This window comes from Lepeophtheirus salmonis, chromosome 14 (genome assembly GCF_016086655.4).
Source record: "Lepeophtheirus salmonis chromosome 14, UVic_Lsal_1.4, whole genome shotgun sequence".
Classification (NCBI taxonomy): Eukaryota; Metazoa; Arthropoda; class Copepoda; order Siphonostomatoida; family Caligidae; genus Lepeophtheirus; species Lepeophtheirus salmonis.
In genome coordinates, this window is record NC_052144.2 from 13,760,368 (window position 1) to 13,773,269 (window position 12,902).

Consider the following 12,902-nt stretch of genomic DNA (forward strand, 5'->3'; position numbering starts at 1 on the left):
GATCTCGACGTTCCCCTCTTTCTGGCCATGTCGGCAATGGACCTGTTGTGAGTCCTCTTGAACACTGTCTTTACTTGCCTTGTTGAGACAGTGGGTTTCCTACCAGCCCCAGGGGAATGCTTGAGATCACCCCAGCCTCCAAGCGCTTGGAAAATTGTAAATTGTCTTCAACGAGGCCCCAACCTGTTCCTTAATGTTGTTATGAGGCACTCCCGCTCGGAGGAGCGCTGCAATTTCGATCCTCTTTGTTTCCTGATTGCACATGGTCTCACGTGTGGAAGTTGTTACGCTCTCACAGGAAGGATTTTTGTGTATTTTAACAGTAAAAATACGAAACAATCAAATTGGTTGCCAAAAAAACCTCTTAAAAAGTATATTTACATCATTGGTAAATAATTTTGCACGCCTCGGTATATACTAATACTCAAACTACCTAAACGAGAATAATTATTACAGTTCTAAAGTATTTTATATATATATATATATGTTTAGTTATAGAGTTCTTAAGGGAGTTGGAATTATAAATGTCCGGAGCAACGCCGGATAAATATAATCACTTGGAAATGAAATTTAAAAACAATATCAATTATACATGAATTAATCAGTCCTTTCTTCAATAATAAAAAAGTAAAGTAAGACGTGTGGGCAACCATATAATCAAACGGTATTAATTAATTTAATATATATACCTTTAGGTTTATGTAACATCATTTCATATACGATTATAGGTTAGTTTATATGTGTATAAATAAAAAGTATCATTTTCCTTTTTTTCTTTCTTTTTTTCTAAATGTTCCTGTAATTGGGCTGATAGAGTTGCATTGATTAAGTATAAGTAAACAGTATAGTATTACATTTCCTCCATCCAACCTAGGAATTTTCTTAGAAGTCCATATAGATATATATAATATATGTTTTATTCCCTGTGAGCGAGCGTGAATCGAACCTACGCACATTGAGTTCAAGTTCAAGTTTTTGAATGTACTCGATGTTTGCTGTATTTTATAACAAATTAAAAATAAATTATATAATATTTGCAGATACATAATTAATCCTTTATCGGAGAAGACTTTTTATATACAAAAGAGGATGAAAGGTAATTGGTCTACCCAGTTTTATTTTATTCTACCATTATCTGAGGGGTGAAGGGGGGGCTGAATACTACCAGCCACCCAGTTGACTTGTATGCTTACCCTGAATTTTAGATTTTTAATATTATGACGAAATATGAGTACACAGCCAGGCAAAAGAAAATGGATCTATGACCTTAGGGACTCTGAAATTTTATCGGGCAGGAAGATTTTACGGTGATCTAGGTTCTAACCACTCGAAAAAACAGAATAATTTCAAAATAATTCAAAAATATTCAATGGGCCTTTAGAACTTTTTTCAAACTACCTGCAACGGAATATCTTACAAATGATGGCGCCAAATTATATAAGGATAACGTACTTTAATTGGTCAGATGGTGCAGCACTGATTAAGTATAAGTAAACATTATGGGACTATAATTACTCCCTATCACCTCAAAAACTATATACTAAATGCAAATGACGGTGGGTTTGTGTTTTTCCAGAAATCACACCCAAACCAATAAGTGGACTTGCTAAAAAATTTCATGCAGGTTCTTCAGGCTCAAAAATGGAGCTTGTAGCAATTTTTTTGGCTATCAAATCCCTGGCAGCCTTTAAATAGAATTTTTCTAACAATGAATTTTTTCACACACAAACGACTATTTCACATTAAAAAAATAACAAACTTGAAATTTGTATTCTTGCTGCATGTTGGTATGTATTTTGGGGGAAAAAATTTCAAAGGAAATTATGTATAAGATTTAGAGACGAAGAAAAAGTGGGAATGAAACCAAGGATTTTTGACAATAATTTGAAAGTTAAGTCAACGATAGTTCAACTTGAATACTTTTTCCTCTCTAGACCTTGTAACCTCCTTTAAAAAAAACATGAGGCGAGAATCATTCATAGAATCTTACGGTCTTTATTTTTTGTTTTATATGAAGTAAAAGATCTCCGGATAAATTTTAATTTCTTAATATCCCAAGCAACACCAGGCAAACCAACTCTAATTTTCTTTAAACTCAATATATATGAAGTATCTCTTTCTTTAGGATCGACCGAAATGCAAACCGACAGACATGGATTTTTGACAGAAAGTTTTTGTTATATATATATATATGTTAAATTTGACAAATACCTTTCTTAGAAGAGGTATTATAGTCTTTTGAAAATTTTAAAAGTTGAAGTTTTTGATGAAATTTGAACAAATAAACATTCTTGATACAATAAACCAAATTTAAAAAAAGTATTTTGATGTGTTTTTTGTTTTTTTGGCAGGACGAAATTTCCCCGACAAATATACAACTTTTCCAGAAGTAGGGGTACCAATAGACCCTTATCCCCCATCTTTCCTGTGCCACTGCTTCAAGCACAAGAAAAAAGCTGATGCAAATGAGTACTATAAAGTTTTGAGGTGAACTGTGTTACCGAGGTTGATGGCCAATTAACCTAAGGAAAATTATGAACGGACTTCAAATGAGGCTCTATCTCGTTCATCTCCAAGGGGGTCAAAAGTTTTTAATGGATATCACGATGCATCTTGCGTGTCAAGCAATATGGAGACAAGACATTTTACTCCAATCCTGCAACAATTAGGATGGGAGACTCCATCCTCATTTTCCTTTCATGTTAATTAATTTTCTACATGTTACTTCTGAAGTATGGAAAAATTACTTACCTAAAAGAGAGTTTAAAAATTGATACATGTATTTTATTTTAGAACTTATAATGAAAAACAACATATTTTTCTCTAAAACAATGAGTTTTGAATTAATTTAATCAACATTTTTGACAAGAAAATAATACAAATACCGCTTTATACATAAGTTTTAATGTACTGTAATCATATTATCCTACAAAATATATTATTTTATCCTAAAGGTTAATATCTGGTATAGACTGTTGAAAAGGAAAACTGATGATTAATCTACCTATATTTTACGAATCGACATAATACATGTTATAAACATTACTGGGCTGACTAAAATAAACAGGTTGGTCCAAAATTCGAGTTATATTAACGCGTATGCAGATGTTTCGTTAGAAAAGTCAAAACTATTGCGACAACGTTTTGTACCAGGTGGTCTATTGAAATCTGAAGTTTTACGCCAGATTGTCCAGAGAACAATCGAAAAAGTGTTTGAAAGAGCCTTGTGGAAGTTGAGAAGCCCCTTTTAACATCATTAATGAAAGAGAGCCATCTCATTTGTTGCAAGACTCTTTTGTACTATTTTTTGACACTTTTGGCCCCCTATAACCTGATGCCAACGCTCTAGACTACAACTTTTGGATGTATTTCGAAGGGAAGGCTGCAGTGTCCGTCATCCAAACACAGAAACCCTCAAATCCACTCTAAGACAGATATATCTGATTGAAGTTTAAAATTCAAAGTATTCCGATTTTAATGGACCACTCGGTATGAGAAAAATTATGGTGTGGACCCCAGCCCATATAGCAAATAGTGGGGAAAAGAGAAGAATTTTTGTGGTGACAGTTTATTTATATTAGGGCAATTGTGCCTACAATTTTGGTAAAGATTTTGCATCTTTCAAATTATGTTCTATTTTTCAATTACTTTACCTTTCAATAAAGTCGTGAATGGTCTTTTGTAAAGGAAATCTTAGGGAAGCGTTTCCGGAACATCATTTAAGGGATCTCTGATAAGTCTTCTTTCGCTTTTTTTTAACGTATTTTGTTCCTCAATTCAGGTTTTCTGTTCTTTTAATTGAATAATAAAAACTAAATATGTACAAAGTGCAAAAATTGTACAAAGAACATTTTGAGTACTTGTGGCCTCCCTTTCCACTTGATCTAAACCACCAAGACTTTATTGTGTTCTAGGCAAAGTCAATGCAGTTATCAGGGGTAAAAGCTCAGGAAAAATGTTGTGAAGGTCTCTCTGCCAAGTTTTTCAAATCAAACTGCTACATAAGTCAACAAAATATCGTAATTAGAAAAAATATCTGGGCTTATACAGAGTGGGAACCCAAAACTGGGTGTAGAATTTAATTAATATTGTATCCCCTTTATTTCCCACCTCGCGGTTTCATTACGCAACCAAACGACAACTGAAACAAAAATAAAGTAGTTTTGTTCTGAAACAAAAATAAAGTAGTTTTGTTCTGAAAAAAAAAAAATTTTGTTGGTTAACCAAATTTCTAAATATACAAATGTCGGGGAAACAAGAAAAAAGATAAGGTATCTGCAATTTCCCCCTCACCAGTATCAGTATGACAAAAAGGCTGCAAAGAATAAGGGCATCTCTATTCAGACACCATTATAAAATCAGAAGTCTATTAGAGGCCAAACTTCTACTCTAACAATTTTTTTACTTCTGGGCTGCCTCCATGTGGCTCTCCTCCACCTATGACCTCAACTCCCTCCACTAGGCAATTTTGGATGTATTCGAGAAAATTTCTTGCTGCACCTTGAATCAAAATTTTGATTCACTGCAAACAGCGTGGTACGCCGTGGAAACGGACCTCAGCGTCAAGATCTGTCAGTCTGTTTGCCAGCGTGTCAAGTCTATTATTGATTTTGAAGTAGGACATATGGAATACATAATTTAGCTAAATATAGTATTTAAGCATATTGCTAATTGATATTGAATCGTCGTTTCTTTGACATTTATTCCCTATTTGGGTCCGCGCTCTGTATATGGATCATTGTTCCATGAGAAATGTTTACAAGGAAAAGAATTTGACCCAAACTTGGTAAGTTGTACTATTGACAGTAGACCAGATTGAAAATGGATCATATTTTTTTTTTTTTTTTGGAAATAAAAAAGTTTTTGTTGAAACTTCATTCTTTTACATTATAGCAATTAATATGACACTCTTCCTTGATAAAGAAAACTCTAAAAATGAAATTTTTTCAACATTTGATGTACAACTTGTTAATTGCGGATGTAATATAAGTATATATTTGTATTTAATTTATTAAAGAAAATGTAGATTTTTTATCTAATAGGTCGTCGGGATGTTAACTTCTCCATCGGAAGTAAATATTATTGACTATCTTTGCTGCAAAATGTTTTAAAAATGCATGATAAAGTAAATACCTTAGGTCGGGGGAAAAGTAATTTCGTTTTTCCAACATTTTTTTGACTAAGTATATCTTTTTCATTATTGGTCCCATCGGATCATATAATAAGACGCTATAAAGTTGTGAATGTATACTACAGCCACTTTTTGGACAGTATTGCGCATGCCCAGTTCAGTATTAAGTCATCGTGTGTCGAGTATGGAGATATCAAAGGAAGAAATTCGCCATATTTTAAAAATTTCATGGACCGAATTTCAATCTGCAAATCGCTGCTGAATCGAAACAATATCGATCCATTTCTGAAGCAGATAGTTACTGGCGATGAAAAAATGTTCACTTAACCTTTTTTAATGTTAATTATTTTCTATAATAATTTTTTTAAGGTGTACTTTTCTTATAAAAAAGTTGTGGGTCTGTTTTTACTTTACGATCCCCCATCATGGTGATAAAAAATGGATTTGTCGTCATTTTTTAGCACTTACTTTTTTACATTTTTTTCTATTCAGAAAAAAAAATACTGAAATTGTTAAAGTAAATTAAAAATCTGGAAACATGTACCTACAAACTATAATTTTTTTTACTTTGATATTGTTTTTTTTATATAGAAAATAACATTAAAATATGTAGATTTCCTAAAAAAAGTATTTATTTTTAAACATTTTTTTAGGTCATACGTCCAGAAATTCTTGTGCTTTAAGATCATTTTCATGTTCCTTGAGGTAAAAGCATCCTTAAACCATCACAACATCTTAAACCAATGGTAGATAAAAGTTTAAATTATGTTGACTAGTGTAATGTAAAACTATTGAAATTAAATATTACTGAGAATTTGTACAATCCACAATATTAGACTCGTAAATAATATCTAAAATAGGACTAACATATTGAAGCAAAAATATTTTTTAGTTTCTTGTGTTATTTATAGTATTCGGAGAGAGATAAAGTAAGTTTATTGAAATTGTTCTTTTAAAGTAGTAAAATATGAACCATTAATTATGAAATGCATTTCTTTGATAGAGTGAAATTATTATATTTTTTCTACAAAGATAAAAACTTCTTTATAATTTAAATAGCTCAGCAAAAAAAAAGGTTAGTTGAATTTATATTATAAATAAACAATGTAGATTTATTTATTAAAGTAATTTATTCTTATTTTTATTTACTGTAGAAAAGAGTATTAATACATGATATTTATCGTTGCTTTTTAATGCTTATTTATGAAAATTCCTCGGGTCACTTGTAACAAATAGATACATAAAGACATGATGTATCAGAAAACTCGGTTTTCATGAAAAAATGATTGAAAAGCACGCCCAATTTTGTGACGTGATTGTTATAAGTATTATTTAACGATCAGGAATTGTCGATCCCCAATTCTACTCTGAGTCCAACAAGGACTTACAATTATATCTCCACAACATACCTTAAAGGTTACTCTCAGTCTTTTATGAGCACACACAAATCATTTCAATCGGTCTTTGAAAATAATTGAATCTAATCAGGAGAGGAAGTTCACTACTCAGGAAATAAATAATCATGACAACTGCTAAGGAAAAGAAAATTTACTCTTCAATTTGCTAACTAAAAAAATAGGTGAGGTAAAAATACAGTTTATTTTCATCACTTTTTCTCATAGTATCTTGGGTACTGCTGAATTGTTAAGGATATCAGATTTTAAATGATATATCATATGTTTAAGTCGGTGTAACAATGTCAATGCAAACACAACAAAGATAACAGATAGTTTTTTCATTGATAGCGCAACGGCAAAATAGGTGACAATCTCCTTCCAACCCAAAGCAATAACCCTAAAAATCCTGATTTGAACTAAAAGGTCTTGTCCAAACAAATCAGCAATAATGGAAGATATATGTGGAAATGGACATTTTGACGATGGACAATTTGCCGATTGGTATTTTACCATAGGGCAGTTTGCCTAACGAACATTTCACCGAATGACCATTTGTGAAATTCACTCTAAAAAATTATATTTAATTTATATGTGCGATTGCATACTTTAATTCAATTTAATATAATAGTATGATAAATACATAGGTTGTGTTCAATGTTCATATGATATATACCTATGTCATTTAGATAATTTAATGAGGATTCGTTTGTTGAAAATTGTATGTGGTTCGAATGTAGTAATTTAAATAAATTAGATAATAAAAAAAGACAAAAGCAATTGCAATTGAAGAAGTGCTAATCCCTTCTCCATAATCAATTAGTTATAATTCGGCATAACGGATTATTCATATAGGAAAATATTCATAGATTGACTAACAAGTATGATATTAGGCAATTCTCCATCGGCAAAATGTCCGTTCGGCAATTTTTTTTAAATTGAATTGAAATATAGAATCGTATATGCCAATAAATTAAATATCATTTTTTGCCTAAATGTCCCAAGTGGTCCCTTGGCGAAATGTTCATTCCGCCAATTGTACAGGGATGCTTTTTTAAATTGTTCCATATTTTAAAGGCTTATATTGAATAAAATAATTGTTTGAGAAGTTTTGTTGTCAAATATATTTTTTTTTCAGAGAAAATACATGCAACCAATAAATTAAATTTTCATAATTGCCCTGGATCATATAATTTTTCCAAAAATTAGAAAAATACCAAAGGGAGCAGATTATATAACACACGGAATTCTAGACACATGGAAGAATCACTTTTTTTTTTGGCGTTGAAGGATGGGTGTGATATATTCTTTTCTTTTTTCAGAAGTTAACAATTTATGAGTACAATCAACTTTCTATGTAATTTAACATCAATATTATTGGTTTCGTTCCCTCTGTAGAATAAAAGCATTTTATATTAGAATAAATTTAATTGATTAGAAGATAGTTTTATTATTTTTCTAGTTTTTTTACAATCTTTTTTAGAGTTTACAGAAGACCTTTTCATATTGATATCCTCATTAAGTTTCTTGGAATAATTTTTATTAATTGAATGGAACAGTGACTAAATAAGCTATTGAAGGAATGATTAGATGGACAATTATGACTTAAGTAATTATCGAAGTCGTAAATGCTTTCCAAACAAATAACCGAAAATAGTCTTCCTAAATGTTGGCATTGGAAAAAAAACGATTTTGAATTTTCATTATAAATTGATACACAATGTACATTTTAATAACTAGAGAAAAACAGAAGTCCTTAGGAGTGTAGAGACCTCCTCTATTTATTGCCCAAGAAGAACGTATTTAAAGTCACAATTTGTTACTAGTATTCCGCAAGGCTTAATGCTGCACTAGTAGACTGTACCACTGCAGTAAACGTTTCTATTGTGAGACTCATTTTGTGATTTTCTGATTCCTCCTGCCAAAGCTTCACCCAGGTATTAAACTTCGGAAGATACTCCAAATTTTCATGTCCTGAACTAAGTGGTTCTTTAGAAGGATCAATTTTTCTAATCCCCGCTGAAGGTATCTTGCAATTGACCATATTCCAATAAGTTTTTACAACGGAGAGAAAGTTTCCGGTTCTTTTCCATGTAGGCTGTGGTGAGGAATATTATCGAAGAGAAGCATGGTGCTCTCATGGAAATTGCTGTGACCCAGTAAAACGTTTGTTTTTTCAATAGGTGTTGGATATACTGATTTTGAGGTTAACTTGGTAACAATTTTGACGGCTTAATGTTTTCCATCTTATACAAGTCAATGACGTGTTGAAAATTTAGAGATGAGAGGTCAAAATCACCGAAATAAGGACATCTCAATCTCTTTTTCCTTTGGAAGCAGTTATACAAGTTTTTGAAATTGGGGGTACTATCAAAGAGAAAAAAGAGAGGAAAATCTGGAGCAGCTGGATTTTGGTATACTTAGTTTCCAAGATCCTTTAAAGAATTTGTTTAAATAGTATTTCCTGTTGGGACTTGCATTGTCCATCGGAATAGCTGTAACATTAAATCCAATTTGAAAAAGCTCAGTGTTTATTTGTAGCATTAAATCATATAGCGTTTCTGAATTGAGGTTAACAATTGGATAAAGTGCGACAGTGTCTCGATAATTTGAACATATTGATTTTATCATAAAGACCAGCAGAGTTTTTGTTCTTTTACCTCCTTCCTATCCCCTCCATTTTCCTCCAAAAAACTCGACTCTTGGAGTAGTATACACTTCCTCCACTAAGAGAAAAACTTTCTTCTGGGCATCTGATAATGATTTATATCTTGCAGACAAGTATTTCTTGATGAAGATAATAACACCACAATTATTGTAAACGAAGAAGACAGTTCATTAAGATGATAAGGCGAAGGTAAAGTTTCACCATCAATGGGCATCTGGCAATGTAGTGCAGGACTCATGTGTTGCCAAACGAGGGAGGATGCCAAATAGCCTGGTGAATAACGTCTAAGAGTTGCAGGAGAGTTAAGCAGATTGAGCTGTTCACATATAAATATCATTTTTTTTTTTTTTTTCGATGATGAGAGTAAAGATCCGATGACGAATTTTTAATAAGCTTCTTAAAATCATTCAAGGCATGGCAAATGGTAGGTTGCATTGACGGAGAATTAAGAGATTTCCTATAGGGTAATATATTTTGAAGCTTACTGATAGAAGTAATCTTCTCTTCAACTGGTATGTGTTGAATAATTTTATAATGTATTTTGAAGAGTAAGAATGTCAGATCCATTTGAATAGAATAAATGAATATTATTTCAAGGAAGCTTTGTTGTGAGCCTTCCAAGCAATAAAAGTGAATACAAATATCTGTTTTTCTATAATGGATATTAGCCGCAAGTATTTCACAAGTAACTTTTGAACATAATTCAGATTCATAATCCACAGAGTCTATTTTACAAAAAGTTTCTTCATCTTGGAGATTACTGAGATTTCCAGCTGCTGATGAAGTAGCTTTTTTAGCTGTTCTCTCATGTTTGTGATTGGACAAGTACTTAGGAAGATTTAGGAAAAGTTTCGGAATACAAAAAGGTTTCAAATATCGATTCATGAGATTGATATCCACCGATTTTAACTGGGTTTTTTTCGACTCTTCCGGGGCTTATCTCGACTTTTTGTAACAAAATCATCGTCTTGAAAATGAAGAGAGCAAACTCCTGAATTCTTAGAAGGTGCTTAAACACCACCAGCTTGCCTCGAAATTGCTCTAAGCCAGGCACTTTTTAAGCATTAATCATGACTCACGAAGGAAAGAGTGTAGATATACAGTATGGTCCTTTGGTTCATTTTTATATCTCCTGCGACTATTTTGTACACAACAGCAGGCTGGCATTATGAAAAAATATATGAAACATGATTTTAAATTCATTAGATAAATATATATTATATAACTACGACAAAATAATTGTCTCTTCAATTAATTATTATAACTAATGTAATAATCGTTCAAAGAAATAATAATTATTAGGAAGTCAGATTAATCAAATAACATGAATTTTCTTACATGCTTCCTTTAATTCCAGTTTCGACAATATTGGTTTCACGGTTATTAGAATATTATGAGATATGGAGTGAATAATCAAGGATTCAATCCAAATTATACAAATGACTCGAGGAACAAAAAAAGTGATTCTTCCATGTGTCTAGAATTCTGTGGATAACTCTATTAAAAGCTGGGTACACTTCCAAGTCAATTCAGAAGATTTCCAAGGTTAGTCGAAAAATTGTTTACAGGTGGAAAAAGCGATTGGTGGATAGAATGAGTCTGATAAGGGGAGGGAGTAGAATAACCAAAACTGAAGAACTCCAAAATTCAGCATTGTCATCTTATGTTAAAGGGTACCATTACAAAGGGAAAGGGTAGAAACAAGGTTTTGCTCAACTGACATGCAGTGCATCAGAATGTTATCATGATTTATTGTGATGGAAAGTTATTCACTGTAACTCGAAAATTCAACAACCAAAATAACATAGCCTAAGCAAAGACATATGACAACCATTGATTCCAGGCAAAATTTTGCCCTAAGTGTGTAAAACCAGAGTAGTTCATGGTTTGGTGCGCTCTGGCTTCAAATGGGGCAAAATCATCATTATTCCGAATTCCTAATGGGAATAAAGTTATTCAAAAAGTGTATTTGGACTTTTTGAAGACACAAGTGATGCACTGGATTGGAACAGCATTTCAACGGTAAAAGATTTGCTTCATTCAGGATTCAGCTCCAGTTCATGGTGCCCACTCAACTCAAAATTGCTGTAAAAAAAAATCGGATTTTTGGGACAAGTCTATGTTGCCTTGCCTCCCTCTTCACCTCATTTAAATCCCCTTGACTTTTTCATTATGGGAATGTCGTGAGGGAGGTCACTACTTATCCTTCAAGAAATAAGGATGATCCCATGGCAACCCTTAAGAAGAAATGTAACCAAATTTAGGCTGATGTAGTACGCACCAGTTGTAACGCGGTTTGAAATAGATTGGTTGCTTTAAAAAAAATCAAAGGTTTAAATAATTTCATATTGGAAATATTTCAAAAGATTTAAAAAAAAATTGAATTGTAGTTTTTGATTTGGAACTAATTATGTATGGGACAATTTTAAAAAGAAACCTTGTTCCTTCGGCAAATTGTCCGTTTCGAAAATTGTCCTGTGACGAAATATCCGTTTGGCGAAATGTATTTTGGTAAAAAAAATTGTGCCAATTGCCCTAAGTAATATGTATTATATATATTTTTTTTTTTATTCAATTTTTGTATATATACGTCAAGATAATAATAACTTTTTTTCTATAATAACTGTAAAAAAAAACTAAAATATGTGCACAAAATTTCGTAAAATGAAAGAAGTCATAAAGAAATGCTACGAGGGGAGACAAAACACAAAATAATAAAAATTCCTTCCCATCGGAACAATTCTCTAAATTTCGCTCACACAACCTTCGTTTGTTATTATGGTTTGTGAATGTCTATATAAATATATTAAATTAATAAGGTTATATGTATGTATGTTATGCATATTCTTATATTTTGGCACAAAAAACTTGCAGGCAGTCCCGAAACTATGTATCCCGACTTACATAATTCCATGTCAAACTGAATTAATGGACCGTGGCAGTTAAATACTTTATACATTTGGATAACATTATTCATTATTCAAAAGGTAATGAAAAAAGTTTTACTAACCAGAAAGAAATATTGTTTGGACCATATTGATGTTTCACATTTAGAGTTTAGTTTTACACAGTTTTATAAATCATGTGACGTCTTTCATTGTTTATACACTGAATTAATTAACCGAACTTCCTTTTTAAATAACCCATTGATTTTTTTGTGGTTTTATTTAGATATTTTTTTTAAAGACGTTTTGAAGGGAAAATCATTTTTTACCAAAAGTTAGATAATTAAATTTATTTAAAATACTTATTTTTTAATTGTGTGGATCCTTTGATGGGGGTAATTAGAAATTTGCTATTTAGTAAATGTCCTAAAAATGTGGGGTTTCCATAAAAAAATCTGATTCAATTACACAATTAACCACACAAATTAAGAATTATTGCATGACAACAAATTTGATGCCACCCATTTTAGCTCTCTAGAAATATTATCCATGAAGTTATTCTTGTTAAAAGAATTTTCCAATTGTGAAAGTGAATTGAAAAATCTTTTTTTATTTTTTTCATTTTAGAAATTAAAGCAATTAAATAGTTTTTATAAATGGTACCAATAAAAGATCAGGAGCTAAATTAAAATTAGTTTAAATTTATAGAAATAGTATGTAAAAATATTTTTTTGGGAATATTTATATTCAATGTCAAACTCAAAAGTTAAATAGAAATTACTTTAAGTATATGAAATATTATGTCAAGTCATTCTTTGGCAATT

The 12,902-nt window shown here is 31.5% G+C and overlaps 1 protein-coding gene across 3 annotated transcripts in view; it reads right to left on the reverse strand.

The window, feature by feature from the left end:
- The window catches only part of LOC139907202 (uncharacterized), a 192,444-nt gene that overhangs the window by 125,785 nt on the left and 53,757 nt on the right, over positions 1 to 12,902 (reverse strand). Inside the window, exon 2 of one of the 3 annotated variants that reach the window (XR_011783655.1) lies at positions 1,995 to 2,751. The exons of the other annotated variants lie outside the window; for them this stretch is intronic. The gene's annotated coding sequence lies outside the window, so the exon portion shown is untranslated. Of the gene's footprint in view, positions 1 to 1,994; positions 2,752 to 12,902 lie in introns of those variants that run through there. 3 annotated transcript variants of the gene reach the window in all.